Source organism: Balaenoptera borealis, assembly GCF_965194805.1.
Source record: "Balaenoptera borealis genome assembly, chromosome: 7".
Classification (NCBI taxonomy): Eukaryota; Metazoa; Chordata; class Mammalia; order Artiodactyla; family Balaenopteridae; genus Balaenoptera; species Balaenoptera borealis.
In genome coordinates, this window is record NC_138864.1 from 109,789,715 (window position 1) to 109,804,289 (window position 14,575).

At 51.2% G+C, this 14,575-nt stretch overlaps 1 protein-coding gene across 3 annotated transcripts in view; it reads right to left on the reverse strand.

The window, feature by feature from the left end:
* Positions 1–14,575, reverse strand: part of PLXNA4 (plexin A4) — a 608,610-nt gene that overhangs the window by 529,706 nt on the left and 64,329 nt on the right. The window lies entirely within an intron of this gene.

The following is a 14,575-nucleotide window of genomic DNA, read 5'->3' on the forward strand; positions in this document are numbered from 1 at the left end:
TCAGGACCCAGTTCTTAAACAAGTGCATCCTCCCTGGGGCAGGCTGGGGAGGCTGCTGGTGAACTCAGAAGATTGCCAGGGTAGGGAGGTGACCTCCAGGAACCAGAAGCTTGGATGGCTCTTATAGTCTTCACTTTACTCTATTTTCCTCACTTCTGTCCTCCCCAAAATGTCCTCCATGGGGATGGCTTGAAGAATAATTAGATAAGGGATTGGGCAGTCCTGATGATTCACTGTTTCCCAGATGCTGCTGGATAATGAAAAGGATGATAATGAGAGCATGGAGCCCTAAGCACCATAGAAGGTCTAACATGCTCACTTCCCTGCTAAACACAGAGCTTCCAATGACCACAGCCTTATACACATCCTTTCTGATGAAGAACTCAAACATTTCATGTGAAATTTCCTACCCATGTCCACACCATTAGCACTACTTTAGTTTTCTTTGAGACTTCTCTTTCAAAGCACTGTTATCTCATGTGATTCAAACAAAACCCTACTGTCATGGCAAATATTATTAAACCCATCTTACAGATGAAAAAATTGAAGGTTATAGAAGTTGGAAGTGTTGCTTGAGGTCACAAGGTGGTTCTGGGGCAGAGCTGAAACTGGAGCCCAGCTGCCCAACTCTGGGTCCATGATCCTTTCTGCTCTGTCATGCGGAGAGGGGATGCAGGCAGCAGCCAGGGGTGAGATGTTGTTCCCATTTTACAGAAAGACAAGAATCAAGTGACTTGTCCAAGGTCACACATCATGGGAGGTGCAGTGGAACCGGAATTAGATACAAGGTCTCCAGAATCTGTGGTCCAGGTCTTTCCCAGTGACCACTTGGCCTTGCCAGGATAGATGGGAACTCATCTTCAAAGGGAAAGTCATCTTAGAGAAGCTGAACATGTGCATCAGTGAGAGCCCCAAGTCTGGATACCAGGGGTCTTCAGGGGGATAGTGGGCCTTGGTCTCTTGCAATGTAGGTTCCCACCTTTGCTACACTGTGGAGGCAAAGACATGGGCTTTGGAGTCAGACCAAACAGAGTTTCAGTCCTAGCTCTGCTATATGCTCTCTGTGAGAACTGGGACAAATGACAAGTTTCCTGGTCTTCAGCATCCTCTTCTGTAAGGTGGGATAATAACAACGACCATCTCATAGAGATACCATGAAGAAAGCCATCACGTACGCAGAGCGATAAGGAAGTTGGAGCTGGTATTATCAACCGTGAGGTGAGGAGCTGGCAGGCAGCAAGAGGTTCCAAGAGAAAAGGAGAGGGAAGGCAAGTACGACTGAGGACAGAGACAGAGAAGCTTTCCCTAAGAGTCCGGAGTCCCAATGCCCAGAGCACTCTATTTAGAGCAGGGAACAGGAATGCCATCTCAGCCCTTTGGCCAGCCCTTGCTCCTGACTTACCAGGCAGATCTGGCTCAGCTGTGAGGAAATCTACAGCTCTGGGAACTAGCCATGAGTCAGCCTGGTCTCTCCCCCGCCTTTGCCCGTGGGGTAGGTCTCAGATTTGCAGCACCGCCCGGCACTATCTGGTAAGCTGCAGGGCTCTGAGCCCGCCCCAGCCTCCATCACTGGAAGAAAGGTGCCTTCCTCTGTTAGTTGGAGGCAGTGGGCTGATCCCAAGAGAGGCAGAAAGATGAGCCCACTGCAGCGGCCACTCTTCTCACCAGGGTCCAAGACATGAACGCGTCCAACCATGTCAAAGAAGACTAGGGGAAAATGTTCTTACAGACACAGAAAACACGGTGTTGATCCTTCTTCAAATCACTCCAGCTCCTGCATCTAATGCACCATTTCTATGCCATTAGCAGCAAAAAAGCAGTGGAAAATACTGGTTTGGGGATCCTTCTGTTAGAAAAGGCTGGCTTAGAGCTGACAAGGTTTTACTATCTATCAGCAAGAGGAGCACGGTCCTTAGGTTTCTTCTCCTGCTGGCTGACCAGATGGGAGAAGAACCCTGCAAAACACAGGGGTATCCAGATCATCTGGACAGCCTTGAGCAACCTCCTTCAAACGTGGGCTGCTGGCATAGGAGAGTCACCTTTTGGAGGTCAGCGCTGTGAACAGCACTGTGGAAGTGGACTGCACCTTCTAGAAGAACAAAGAGGAGATTTACACTAACCCAGCACACGTGGGCCTGACCACCCCGCACGCACATCACACACCAGCCTCCCAAGTCGACGGCACCTCTCTTAGCTTTCCCCATCATCACTGTGGCTCAGTTGTCTCACTGGAGCCCCATCTGTCCACGCTCCTTCAGCAGCACTGTCCCGGATCACCAGTGTCCTCTACCCCACATCACTCATCACCCGGTCCACGCCCTGCTCTCTGAGCCTTCCTCTACGAGGCTCTTCACTCACAAAAGCCAGAACTAGAGAGCATTTCAGGATTTGTTTGCTCTGATTTCCTCATATTATAGACAGAGACACTGAGACCCAGAGAGGTAAAGTGACTTGTCCGTGGTTACCCAGCTAGACTGGAGAGAATCAGACCTAGAACCAAGCATGCTGGATACAAACAGTATTCTTTCCACCACAGCCCCACCTCCTCTGCGAAGCCCTCCTTCATGACGCGAAAATGGGGGCACTGGCTTCTGAAAACCCATACTTCCACCAAAGCCACCCCCTCCTCCCTGTCCTTAAGAAAAAAGTGAAGTATGGTGAATATTTGCCCATCCTATGATTCTAGAAGGAAAGCTTGAGAGAACAAGAAGCCCTCTTTAAAGTATGCAGCTCAGCGCCCAGAACTGATGGGCCATTAGAAATAGAAGCTCACCACCCATATTTTTAAAGTCTTGCCGAGAAACTGGACAGGATCTCAAGGAAGTCATTCATATGCGTTACGGGCAATAAAGTCAAGCTGAGGAGAGTTGAGTAAAGGAAAGACTTCTGGCTCTTAAGTTTCATGATTCTATGACTCTTGGATTGGGATGACTTGGCCTGGAGAACAGAAGTCAAGGGAGGCGAAGTAAGACCTTCCTAACTGACCTCAAGATTATGAAGAGTTACAGACAGAGATGGCCAGGTGAAGATGAACCAAAAGGAAATAGGCTTCTCTTATATAAGGAAGACTCAGATCAGACATCCCTGAGAACTTCTAACAGTAAAAGCAGTACGGCAGGAAGTCAAGGAAGGACACAGGGCAGGGAAATCAGTTGCCTTGACCTCAAAGGCTTTCTTTTGGCCAGGGGAAGATGAACCAAAAGGAAATAGGCTTCTCTTATATAAGGAAGACTCAGATCAGACATCCCTGAGAACTCCCAGACAGTAAAAGCAGTACGGCAGGAAGTCAAGGAAGGACACAGGGCAGGGAAATCAGTTGCCTTGACCTCAAAGGCTTTCTTTCAGCCCAAGGGCGCCACGATGAGTTAGTCCTATGAGGACAGTGCTGATGGTAAGGAGGGGAAAGTGATGAATGTTTGCGGGTCATCATGCAGCTGACTCTACAGTCCTGCTCAGACGACCACCCTGGGACCACGTGTCCCCTGACCAAGCTCCTCCAGCTCCTCCCTGAAGAGATAAAATGACGGTCACATAGAGCATCTCCTCTTTCGAGCGCGACTTTACTGGAGGGAAGCACAGGTTTAGCGTTCCTTCCCATGATGGACTCATTAAGTCATAAATTTAACAGGGCTGAGTGGTCTATGCCAATAAGATCCAGGGCCTCAGTGGAAGATTCGGGCACCTGGAGTGGCCTGTTTCCCGCACTGGCGGGGAGGGGGATTGTGTGCAGAGAAGCCTGGGAGCACAGTAGGGGGCGAGAAACAAAGAAAACTCTGGCAACGAAGTCTTCTCTTTTCCTCTTTTCTCTCCCCCTCTCCCTGCTCGGGGTCCACACTAATGAAAATCAGCCCACACAGCTTCTTCTGAGCCCAAGAATTCCTTCAGAGCATTTGGAGTCAACTGAATGAACACGAATAAACGAGCAGATATTGCACTTTATGGCCAGCTGCTCTGAGGCCCCAGGCAGTGATTAGAGGCCCATGGTCCTTTTTATGCCCACAGCAAGAAGTCAGGTGAAATCTGGTCCAGTTAAGAGCTCTAAACGGAGGTGAGGTGGGGAGGAATAGGACAGGTAATTATACTCTGGGTTAAAACCAGGGCGGTGGCCATGCCACCCAGACCTGAGAAACAATTAAATGATTGAGTAAAAGACTAAAACAGTGAGAGGCAGTGATTGCTTTGTTAGGCCCATGGATACACAGGGATGGGAGGGAAAGCTGATTGCTACTCCTGGGAGACCTTGTCTGCTGTTGGACTCTGTTCTAACACTGATTCACTCTCCTTAAGCAGCAGGGAAAACAAGTGTGTCACACACACACACACTCACACACACACTTCTCTGAAATGGCATTTACCCTCTGTTCCCCTTCCTCTGCCACCATAGCTGGGAAGGAGACAGTGACACTGAGGGCGTCTCTGGAGTTTGATGTGTTTCCTCTAAAACCCAGACCAAGCACACACTTTTCACTGCTTTGTAGTAGGGGCGCTGACGCTATGCAAATGCGTACGATGTGGTTCCTGAGCTCAAGAACTTCAAGTCTTATAATAGAGACGGTATGTAGACAGCATGTCGGAGGAAGGTATGGGGTGTTACACGGACAAAGAAGAGGGGCACCTAATTCAGCCGCAGGACAAGTAGGGGCTGAATTGTGTCATGGGAGTTAAGTCTTGAAAGACAAGGTCCAGGAATTAGCCCAGAAAAGAACATGGCTGCACTGATTGTTCTGGGCAGAGAAAACGACACAAGCAAAAGCATGGAGCTGGGAAATTCTGTGGCTCATCTGGAGAATAACTGTTGGCCCAGGATTATTAAGGTATAAGGTACAGGGCAGATACATTCGAAAGATGAAGTCAACAGTTCCCAGACACCATGCTAGAAAACACAGACTTTATCCAATAAATAATGAGTACCACTCAAGCATTTCAAACCGGGGTGAGGGGGGAGGCAGTAAGAGGTGGGATGTAGCCAGTTTTAAATTTTTGGAGAATGGATTTGAGGGAGAAAGACCAGAGGCAAAGAGACCAGTTACAAAGCTATGGCAAAATTCCCGTCCGGATGAGATGTGATGGAGATCTGACCCCAAGGAGCTGACTCTAGGGTAGAGAGAAGGGGAAGGATTGGGGAAATCCTCAGGAGAGTAAGCTGGTGCTTGATTGGATGCAGGTCATGACAGTCACAAAAACAAGGATGGCTACCAGATTTCTGTCCTGGGTGAGACTAGGTGGGGATGACCAGGAGGAAGAAAAGACCTGGGAAAGAACATGGGTTCCATTTGGCCCCATGAAGTCCAAGGGCTTGGCGGGGGTGGGGGGGGGTGTCCTCATGGAGAAGTGTCCAGGAAACATTAGGTCCAAGTCCCAGTTCTCCATCATCATGTTGCTTGGTCACTTAGGGGAAGGCATTTAACCTCTTTGTGCCTCAGTTTCCCTATATGTAAACCGGAATACTCACTTTCTACAACACACCTTCTGGAAATAGATTGTGAAAGCCAAATAGGAACATGTAATTCAGGCACTTTGGAAATAAAGCTGCTATATAAATATAAAGGATTTAAACAATCCCTGCATTGGGCATTCTAATGTTTCCTATGGCTACAAAATGATTTCAAACGACGAAACCATTTTGTGATAAGTCTGCTCTTTGTGACTTTTAAAATGTGTCTGAAATATATACAAGTCGACAAGTGTGATTTGCTTGCCTCTAACTCTTTTCCCCTTTGGTGCCGTCAAGGGGCAGGGTGGCACATCGTAGCATGTGTGCGCTTGAAGGGACCTCAGAGGCCACGCGGTCCACTGCCCTCATTTCACAGATGAGGACACCAGGGCCAGGGAGACGAAGGGATCCACTGGAAGAACACAGGTGGTGAGCAGCAAAGCTAGGCTCAGCGTGCAGATCACCCAACCTTCACCGGCGCCCTCTGAAACCATGGCGGAGCCCTGCTCGGCGGTAACGCCACAGCCAAGGCCACCCACCTCAGCCCCCTGGGCCTCCTGTGGCCACTGCTCTGCTAACTGAAGAAAGAGCCATCGGGATCAGGGCTGCCAAGCTCTCTAAAGTTCCAGTGAGTTAGAAATAAATACAGAAGGCCCATATTAATGAGTGTCTTCATTTCAAGCCCAGAACATTTTCTAGATTTAAATAATGCAAGACTGAATATGGACGGACTGGCTGGCTGGGAGCAGCGGCGGGGGGGTGGGGTATGGAGAACCGGGAATGTTCCATCAGAGCGCTCCGGCCAGGGTAGGGGGAGAAGGGGAACAGGGGGAGCACAGAAGACCAGATACAGAGGTTTCAGGTGGGAAGGGCTGGGTGCCAGGAAGACGAGGCTGACCTGGGAGAGGCAGAGCCCACAGCCCCCCGCGGTGTGCGCCACAGGACCGCCAGAGGGCACCTGGCAAGGCAGGTGGAGGGACCCTCATCCTCCGGGGCCGGGACTCAACGTGAGGGCGTGGACCCTTCCATCCTCTCAGTGGAGCCCCACGCACATGGGGGTTCCCCACGAGCAAGCCATAAACCCAGCTCCCGCGAGAGGATTCTCCCGAAGGTGACTGCACGTGACATCAGTGTGGGAAGCAGCACGTACCACAAGGGCCTCTTGGAGATCCACGTGCACACTTGTACTTTAGGATCTGAGACGCCCCGCTGTAGACAGACCTGTTTAAGTTGGCTCATACAGTGTCTCGAAGCCACCTGACCACGGAGCCTCTTCCCCACAGACCTGACGCAGCCCTGGCACTCCCCCCTCCCCCGTCCTCAGTGGCCTCCTTCCTGAAATGACATGGGCATCTGCCTTTTCTGCGCTGGCTCTGAGCACTGGGGCTCCAGGGCATTTAATAAGGAGTTACATTGTTTCAACCTGTTTTGTCAAATCATACGCCACCCTGATGACTCAAAGTGAAAAGTCTGGATTTCTGGTGAGGGTTCAGATCAGAATTCAGTTTAATTCAGGGCAGCAAGTGCCTCCTGGAGACTAAGTTCTCAGCACTGGGTGGACACACGACAAGTACAAGAGCAGAGCCTCTGACGGACCACAGTCTAGGGGAGCAGATCGGGCTCCAAACCCAAATCAGCAGCTTCCATGTCCGGGCGTGGTTCAAGCAGTAGGTGCCAACGCTGGGCGTCCAGGGCAAGCTCTGCAGGCGCTCAGAGAAGAGAGGAGACAGGAGGCCTCCTTGCGGAGGCCAGAGGTGAGGTTTACAAGGGCCGAGAAGAGAGGGGGACAGTCCAGATGTGGAGAGGAACTGTGGGGGGTAGGGAAGCTGGATGGCTCGGTGCGGGTTCCACGCGGGGCGAGCAGACGCAGGGAGCTTGTGCACAGGCATGCGATGGTGTCCACAAGAGCCTGGACCCGCTGGCACCTGGAGGTAGTGGAGTCCCTTGGCCTCAGGGACTACAGCCTGACAGGGATACCCGTTCCTTTGGATTACGCCAAAAAGCAAGACCCAACTACGTGTGGATGGAGGAAAGAGACCTCCCTCCTGCTCCTGGGGGTCTCTGATTCTAAGGAAGGTTCTAGAAGGAGAATTGCTCAAGTGAAATCACTCACAACACGTTTATAAGAGAAGACAGAGTGACCCAGTATCCTGGGCCATCCCCTGCAAACAGAACGGCTTCTCAAACCTGCCCCTTGAAGGCAGTCACCTCTGCTTGTTAACGAAATCACACAAGCATCAAGGCTCGGTTTCTTCCCCACAGAGCCTTCGCCCAGAGAGGATCTGGAAGTTTGTCACTGCACAGAGGGGACCAGCTGCTCCCACAGTGAAGGCATTTCAGATGCAACTTGACCATGAGTCCGGGTGACCATGCCCCACCAGCCCAGGTCACGTGATCCAATGGCCCTTCTCCATCTTCCCTCAGGGGACTGCATCTCCTGGCCCACCCCGCCGGGCTGTATCTCATCTCCCACTTCTTACCACTGAACACTGGCTCCCTCATTAGTCGGCCTCCTCCCCATCCACAGGCCGTTATTACAGTAACTATGGAGTCAGCCTTCTGACAAGAAGGAAACGAGCAATTAGAGGCTTTTGTCTCTGCTGGGCACCCTGGCTGACATCATGCTGCATCCCCCCGTGGACCAGGCTCACGGTTAACCCCCTTCTCTCCCTGCTGCCAGTCAGGAAGTCAGGAAGTCAAGCCAGGATCACACAGACGAACAGAGTAATATGAGGTGCAGCTCCCACGTCCAGAGAGGTCGGGGCTCAGGGCACACTGCAAGGCAGAGGAAGTGTGCCGGACAGCCCAGAATCTACAGAGAGGCCCGGAGAATCGCTGAGGTCACTGGGGTAGCTCACTACCCATCCCCTGCCAGGCCCGGCTCCACGGCCACCACCTCGCCTGGATTCTAGCACCAGGGAACAGACTGCCAGGCTGGAGCCAGTGGCCGCCGCTGCTCTCTGCTGCCCCGTTCCCACGGCACAACGCACCCGGAACCCGCCCAACCCAGCGCGAGGCCTGCCTAGTGCTGAGAAGACAGAAGCAAGATGGAAAACCCAATGGATGCTGGCTGTTGCCATGGCTCCAAAATAACCACCAGATCTCAGAAGATGTCATAAATACTATTACGGAGTACCTACTGTGTGCTAGGCAGTGAGGATAGAACAGAATACAGGACAGACCCTGTCCCTGTCCCAGCCCCTGTCCTCAGGGAGCCTCCAGTTTACCAAGGAGGTGCTCAGTGCTCCCATGGAGAGGGTAGGGGGCCAGGAGATGCTCTAGCAGGAGCACCTAATCCAGTGTCAAGCACCAGAGACAGCTTCCTGCAGAAAGTGAGGTTTGGGTTAAAATCAGGAAGATGGGCAAAAGTTAACTATGGAAAGTGGGTGATGGGGTTGATGTGTGAAAAGGCCCCAGACTGGGAAAGAAGACGGCCTGTCTGAGGAACTGCCAGGGCCCAGTGAGGCTAGAATGTAGCAGATGAGGCCAGAGATGAAGGTACAGAAGCTGTGCTACCCAACCTCCCTTCCCCTGCCCTGCCCACCTCAAAGGCACCCATGGAGAAGCCCCTTGTGGGGCATCCCAGGAGACTGTCATCCAGCTTCTGCTAAAACACTCCCAGTGAGGGAAGTACACTGTGGTCCACTTATGTACAGCTGAAGTTGGTGGAAACTTCTTCCTTAAATTAAGGTTCAATCTGCATCATGGTGGTGAATGGGAAAGAACACTGGGCTTTGAATTCAGACAGATGAGATTCATATCCTATCTTAGCCACTTGCCAGCATTAGGAGCACATCCAAGTTACAGTAACCTCTCCAAGCTTTTGTTTCCTCATCTGTGAAATGGTGAAATACTGTTTACCGTATAGAGCTGTTGGGAGGATTAAATGAAAGAGTGAGTGTACAGTGCCTCACCCAGAGCTCCACAAGCATCAAAACGTCTTTTCTTAGCCATTGGTCCTCCCTCTCCCTCTGAAATACGTAGCATTCATTCGAGGGGATGACCCTTCACATTTTTTAAGCTTTCTTAAATCCCATCATTCCTCGTTCCTTGGACCATTCCCCGTATCACATGGTTTCTAAAGCCTTTACCATTTGGTTGCCTATAGAAGGTGAAGGAAGAGGGTGTCAGAGCCAATTAGAACAGAGCTCAGGATAATTACATCCCTAAATGTCAGCTGCATGAGGGCAGGGTTTGTCTGTCTTGTTCATTGCTCTCTCCCCAGCACCCAGCACAATGTCCAGCACACAGTAAGCACTCAATGTATACTTGCTGAGTTAATGACTGAAGTCTGGGCATAAATCTTCTATCAATGCAACCTAAGGTGTTCTGCATTTCAAAAGAATCTGTGTCATTCTCTTGACTCACATCAGGCTAACAGACAATGAGAACCGCAGGACATTCACACATAAGCTGCTATTACACTGAGCCTCCCTCATCCTGCCCTCCTTTAGTTCATTTTTGAACTAAAGGAAGGACTTTGATTTATCCCTCCTACTTTTTATCTTGTTAGATTCAGTCCATTGTTCTGGCCTGCCCAGACTCTTTTTTAATCTTCTCTGTCATCCAACATATTAGCTCTCCCATCTAGCTTTCTCCATCTATCAATCTGTTAATCATGTCTCTTATGTCTTCATGTATCTAAGGATAAAATGTCAAAGAAGACAGACACATTGTATGGTTCTTTAGGGAAATGGACAAGCCTCCCATGACCCAGCCCTGGGGACTTCCCAGTTGACACGGGTTCATCAATCAGCACGTCTTGGAGACAACCGTTCAACCAGTGAGGAAGCCGCCATTCAGCCCACATTACTCTATTTTGTTCACAATGACACTACAAGAGGCACTGTCAAATCCCTGGCCCTAATAAAACACTTGGTATATTAGTAACTATCATGGTGGGGGGCTACCTAGTGCCAGGTCTACCACAAGCTATCTCATTTAACCCTCACAGCAATGCCACAAGGCAGTGCTGTGCAGGGCAGGGTAGTGGCTAAGCAAGCCGGGCTGTCTGGGTTTGAGTCCTGACTCTGCACCTGCTCGCCAGGCAATCTCAGACAGTGGATTAGGCAGGGTGGGTCATCTGCTACAATGAATTACTCCAAAATCTCAATGGCTGAACACCATAAAGGTTTATTTCTTTTTTTAAAAATATTTATTTATTTATTTATTTTGGCTGCACCAGGTCTTAGTTGCGGCATGCATGTGGGATCTAGTTCCCCGACCAGGGGTCGAACCCGGGCCCCCTACATTGGGAACGTGGAGTCTTACCCACTGGACCACCAGGGAAGTCCCAGAGGTTTATTTCTTGCTCACATTGCAGTGCAATCCTATAGGTGGCCTTCCATGGGATAGTGTGGGGACCCTGGCCTTCCATGGGACAGTGTGGGGACCCTGGCCTTCCATGGGACAGTGTGGGGACCCTGGCCTTCCATGGGACAGTGTGGGGACCCTGGCCTTCCATGGGACAGTGTGGGGATCCTGGCCTTCCATGGGACAGTGTGGGGATCCTGGCCTTCCATGGGACAGTGTGGGGATCCTGGCCTTCCATGGGACAGTGTGGGGACCCTGGCCTTCCATGGGACAGTGTGGGGACCCTGGCCTTCCATGGGACAGTGTGGGGACCCTGGCCTTCCATGGGACAGTGTGGGGACCCTGGCCTTCCATGGGACAGTGTGGGGACCCTGGCCTTCCATGGGACAGTGTGGGGACCCTGGCCTTCCATGGGACAGTGTGGGGACCCTGGCCTTCCATGGGACAGTGTGGGGACCCTGGCCTTCCATGGGACAGTGTGGGGACTCTGGCCTTCCATGGGACAGTGTGGGGACCCTGGCCTTCCATGGGACAGTGTGGGGACCCTGGCCTTCCATGGGACAGTGTGGGGACCCTGGCCTTCCATGGGACAGTGTGGGGACCCTGGCCTTCCATGGGACAGTGTGGGGACCCTGGCCTTCCATGGGACAGTGTGGGGACCCTGGCCTTCCATGGGACAGTGTGGGGACCCTGGCCTTCCATGGGACAGTGTGGGGACCCTGGCCTTCCATGGGATAGTGTGGGGACTCTGGCCTTCCATGGGACAGTGTGGGGACCCTGGCCTTCCATGGGACAGTGTGGGGACCCTGGCCTTCCATGGGACAGTGTGGGGACCCTGGCCTTCCATGGGACAGTGTGGGGACCCTGGCCTTCCATGGGACAGTGTGGGGATCCTGGCCTTCCATGGGACAGTGTGGGGACCCTGGCCTTCCATGGGACAGTGTGGGGACCCTGGCCTTCCATGGGACAGTGTGGGGACCCAGGCTCCTGGCATCTAGGGGCTCCTCCTCAGAGGCCTCCACTGGGTCCTCTCCATTCAGCCAACGAAAGCACAAAGGGAGGGTGGGGAACTCCAAAGCAGGTACAGTTCTGACATATGTCACTCTGCCCACACTCCAGTCACATGACCAATCTCAACACACAGGAGGCTGGGAAATATCAAGGAGCATGTTACAGGTGGAAAATGGTCTGTCCCCCTTACTCATCTGTGTCATTGACATTATAATATTCCCTGTAGTAGACAGGGTTCTTGAGAAACAGAACCAATAGGAGATGATATAGATGGTCAGTTATAGATAGAGACAGAGACAGAGATGTGGATGATAGATAGATAGATAGATAGATAGATAGACAGACAGACAGACAGACAGACAGGTACTTTAAGGAATTGCTCATGTGATTATAGGCAAGTCTTACTCTGCTGGACTGGCTGGCAAGCTGGAAATTCTGGCTGGAGTTGATGCTGCAGACTTGAGTCTGAGGGCAGTCTGGCGGCCCAGCCCCTTCCTCTTCAGGGATCTCAGTCTTTTCTCTTAACCGACGGGATGAGGCCCACCCATATTATGGAGGGTAATCTGCTTTATGCAAAGTCTACTGATTTAAATGTTCATCTTATCTAAAAAATACCTTCACAGCAACATCTAGACTGGTGTCTGACCAAACAACTAAGCACCACAGCCTAGCCAAGTTGACACATAAAATGAACCATTACAATGTTATTGGGAGAATTAAATAAGCTAGGCCTGTAAACTACATATAACTTCAGTTAGGTCAGTTCCTGATATGTAATAATAAACACTCAGTAAACACTTGCAATTATTATTGCCCTATTATACAGATGAGGAAATCAGGGCTCATACAAGTAAAGTAACTTGCCGAAGACCACCGCTGCCAGACTCCAGAGCCGATTTCCCCTTCATTCCTCCCCACAGCCCCTTGGGATTAGTTAGTCATGAGCAGCTGCAGCCTCTGGACAGGGGTGAGGACAGAGGGTAAGTCTGGGGAGCAAGACAGTTGGAGGGCAGGACGCACGCAGGCAGGGCGCCCAACATGTGAGCATGCTGTGAGGGCTGGCTCATGAATACATGCAGACTAAAATATAAGTGCACCTGGGACAAGACAGTGCAGATGTGATAGCAGAGACAGAGCTGGTTCCTCGCTGGAGGAGATGCCCGGAGTAACGAAGTGCTTTCCTGTGAACACATGTACCTCCAGTTCACTAGTGTAAGTCTACATCAGTGCATTCTGACCCGGAAGGTTCCTAGTGCTGAGGCTGGACCTGCTCACAATGTCCACTCTGCCATGAGAGAAGGCTGTCCTTCGAGCACTGGTCAAGAGTCAGCTGGTTGGAGGATGGTAAAGGTGAGCCTGAGGCTCCAGGTTCAGTTCCCAGGCCAGTCACAACACAAGCCCACAGACGCTCAGCTGGCCAGTGGCCCACAAACGCATGTGGGTGACTGTAGGATGAGGACCCAGCAGCACAGTGTGACTGGGGGTACACCAACCTTCTCTGCAAGGCAGCAACCGAACCCCCAACTTGGGGCAGAGGGCCAGAAGCCCAGAAAGCAGAGAACAGTGACGGGAGTTTGACGCTCATGCTGTTCCCTGCTCCCTGCTCCCTACTGAGCTCTTATCCAAGCTAAGCCATTGTCACCATCTCTGGATGCTCCCTCCAGCTGAAATGAGCCCTGGACCACACATGAAAAGTCTTGGATCCTGGTCATGACACAGGGGAAATCACTGACTCATCTTGAGCCCCAGTTTTTCCCTCTGTAATATGGGTCTAATTTCTACTAGTCCAACCAGCTACACACTACCCAGTTTCAACGTCTTTGAAAATGCTTTGCAACCCATAAAGCACCATACAAATGTACAGCATTATCACTGGCTTACTAGTTTGAGGAAACAGCTCAAGATAACTCCCATCCAACAGGCCTCTCCCTCCATCCCAGCTGGTACAGACCTTGGCAGTGATGCTCACAGATACGCTTTCCACAGTGTTGTCTGCCCGTGGCCATCGCACCCAAGGCTGTGAATGCAGATTGCATCTGGTTCCATCCTGGTCACCAGGCATTTCAGCCAAATGAAAGGAATCTGAAGAGCAAGGCTTCAATGTATGCATACTGTGGTGGGCAAAAGGATGTCCTCCTCCCAAAGACGTCCACATGCTACCAGAACTGGAGAATATGTCACCTCACATGGCAAAAGGAACTTTACAGATGTAATTCAGGTTAAGGCCCTTGGGATGGGGATTGTAACCTAGATCACCCAGGTGGACCCAGTCACACCATCCAAGCCCGTAAAAGTGGAGAACCTTCCCTGGCTGTGGTCAGAGGGAGATGTGACCATATAGTAAGGGTCAGAGAGATGCAATGACATCAGCTTTGAAGATGGAGGAAGGGGGCCAAGAGTAAAGCAATGGGGGTGCCTCTAGAAGCTGGAGAAAGCAGGGAAGTAGATTTCCCCCACCTAGAGCCTCCAGGAAGGAATGCAGCCCTGCCCACACCTTGAACTTAGTCTGGGGAGACCCACGTCAGACTTGTGGCTTAAAACCTTAAGACAATAAATGTGTATAGTTTTAAGCCCCTAAGTGTGCAGTAATTTGTTACAGAAGCAATAGGAAACTAGTACACATGCCAAGAGAAAGATGGAAGAAGCAGCTCATGTGACCTGGAGTAAAGGTGGAGGAGTGGATAGAAATGAGAGTCCCAGACAAACCCTTAGCCTGCCTCTTCTATCCTTCCTCCTTTCTTTAAGTCATCACTATCCAATCTTGAAGAATTCAGGAAGGTGTGGGGGGCAGGGAGTGATGGGAAAGTAGTTTCCAGA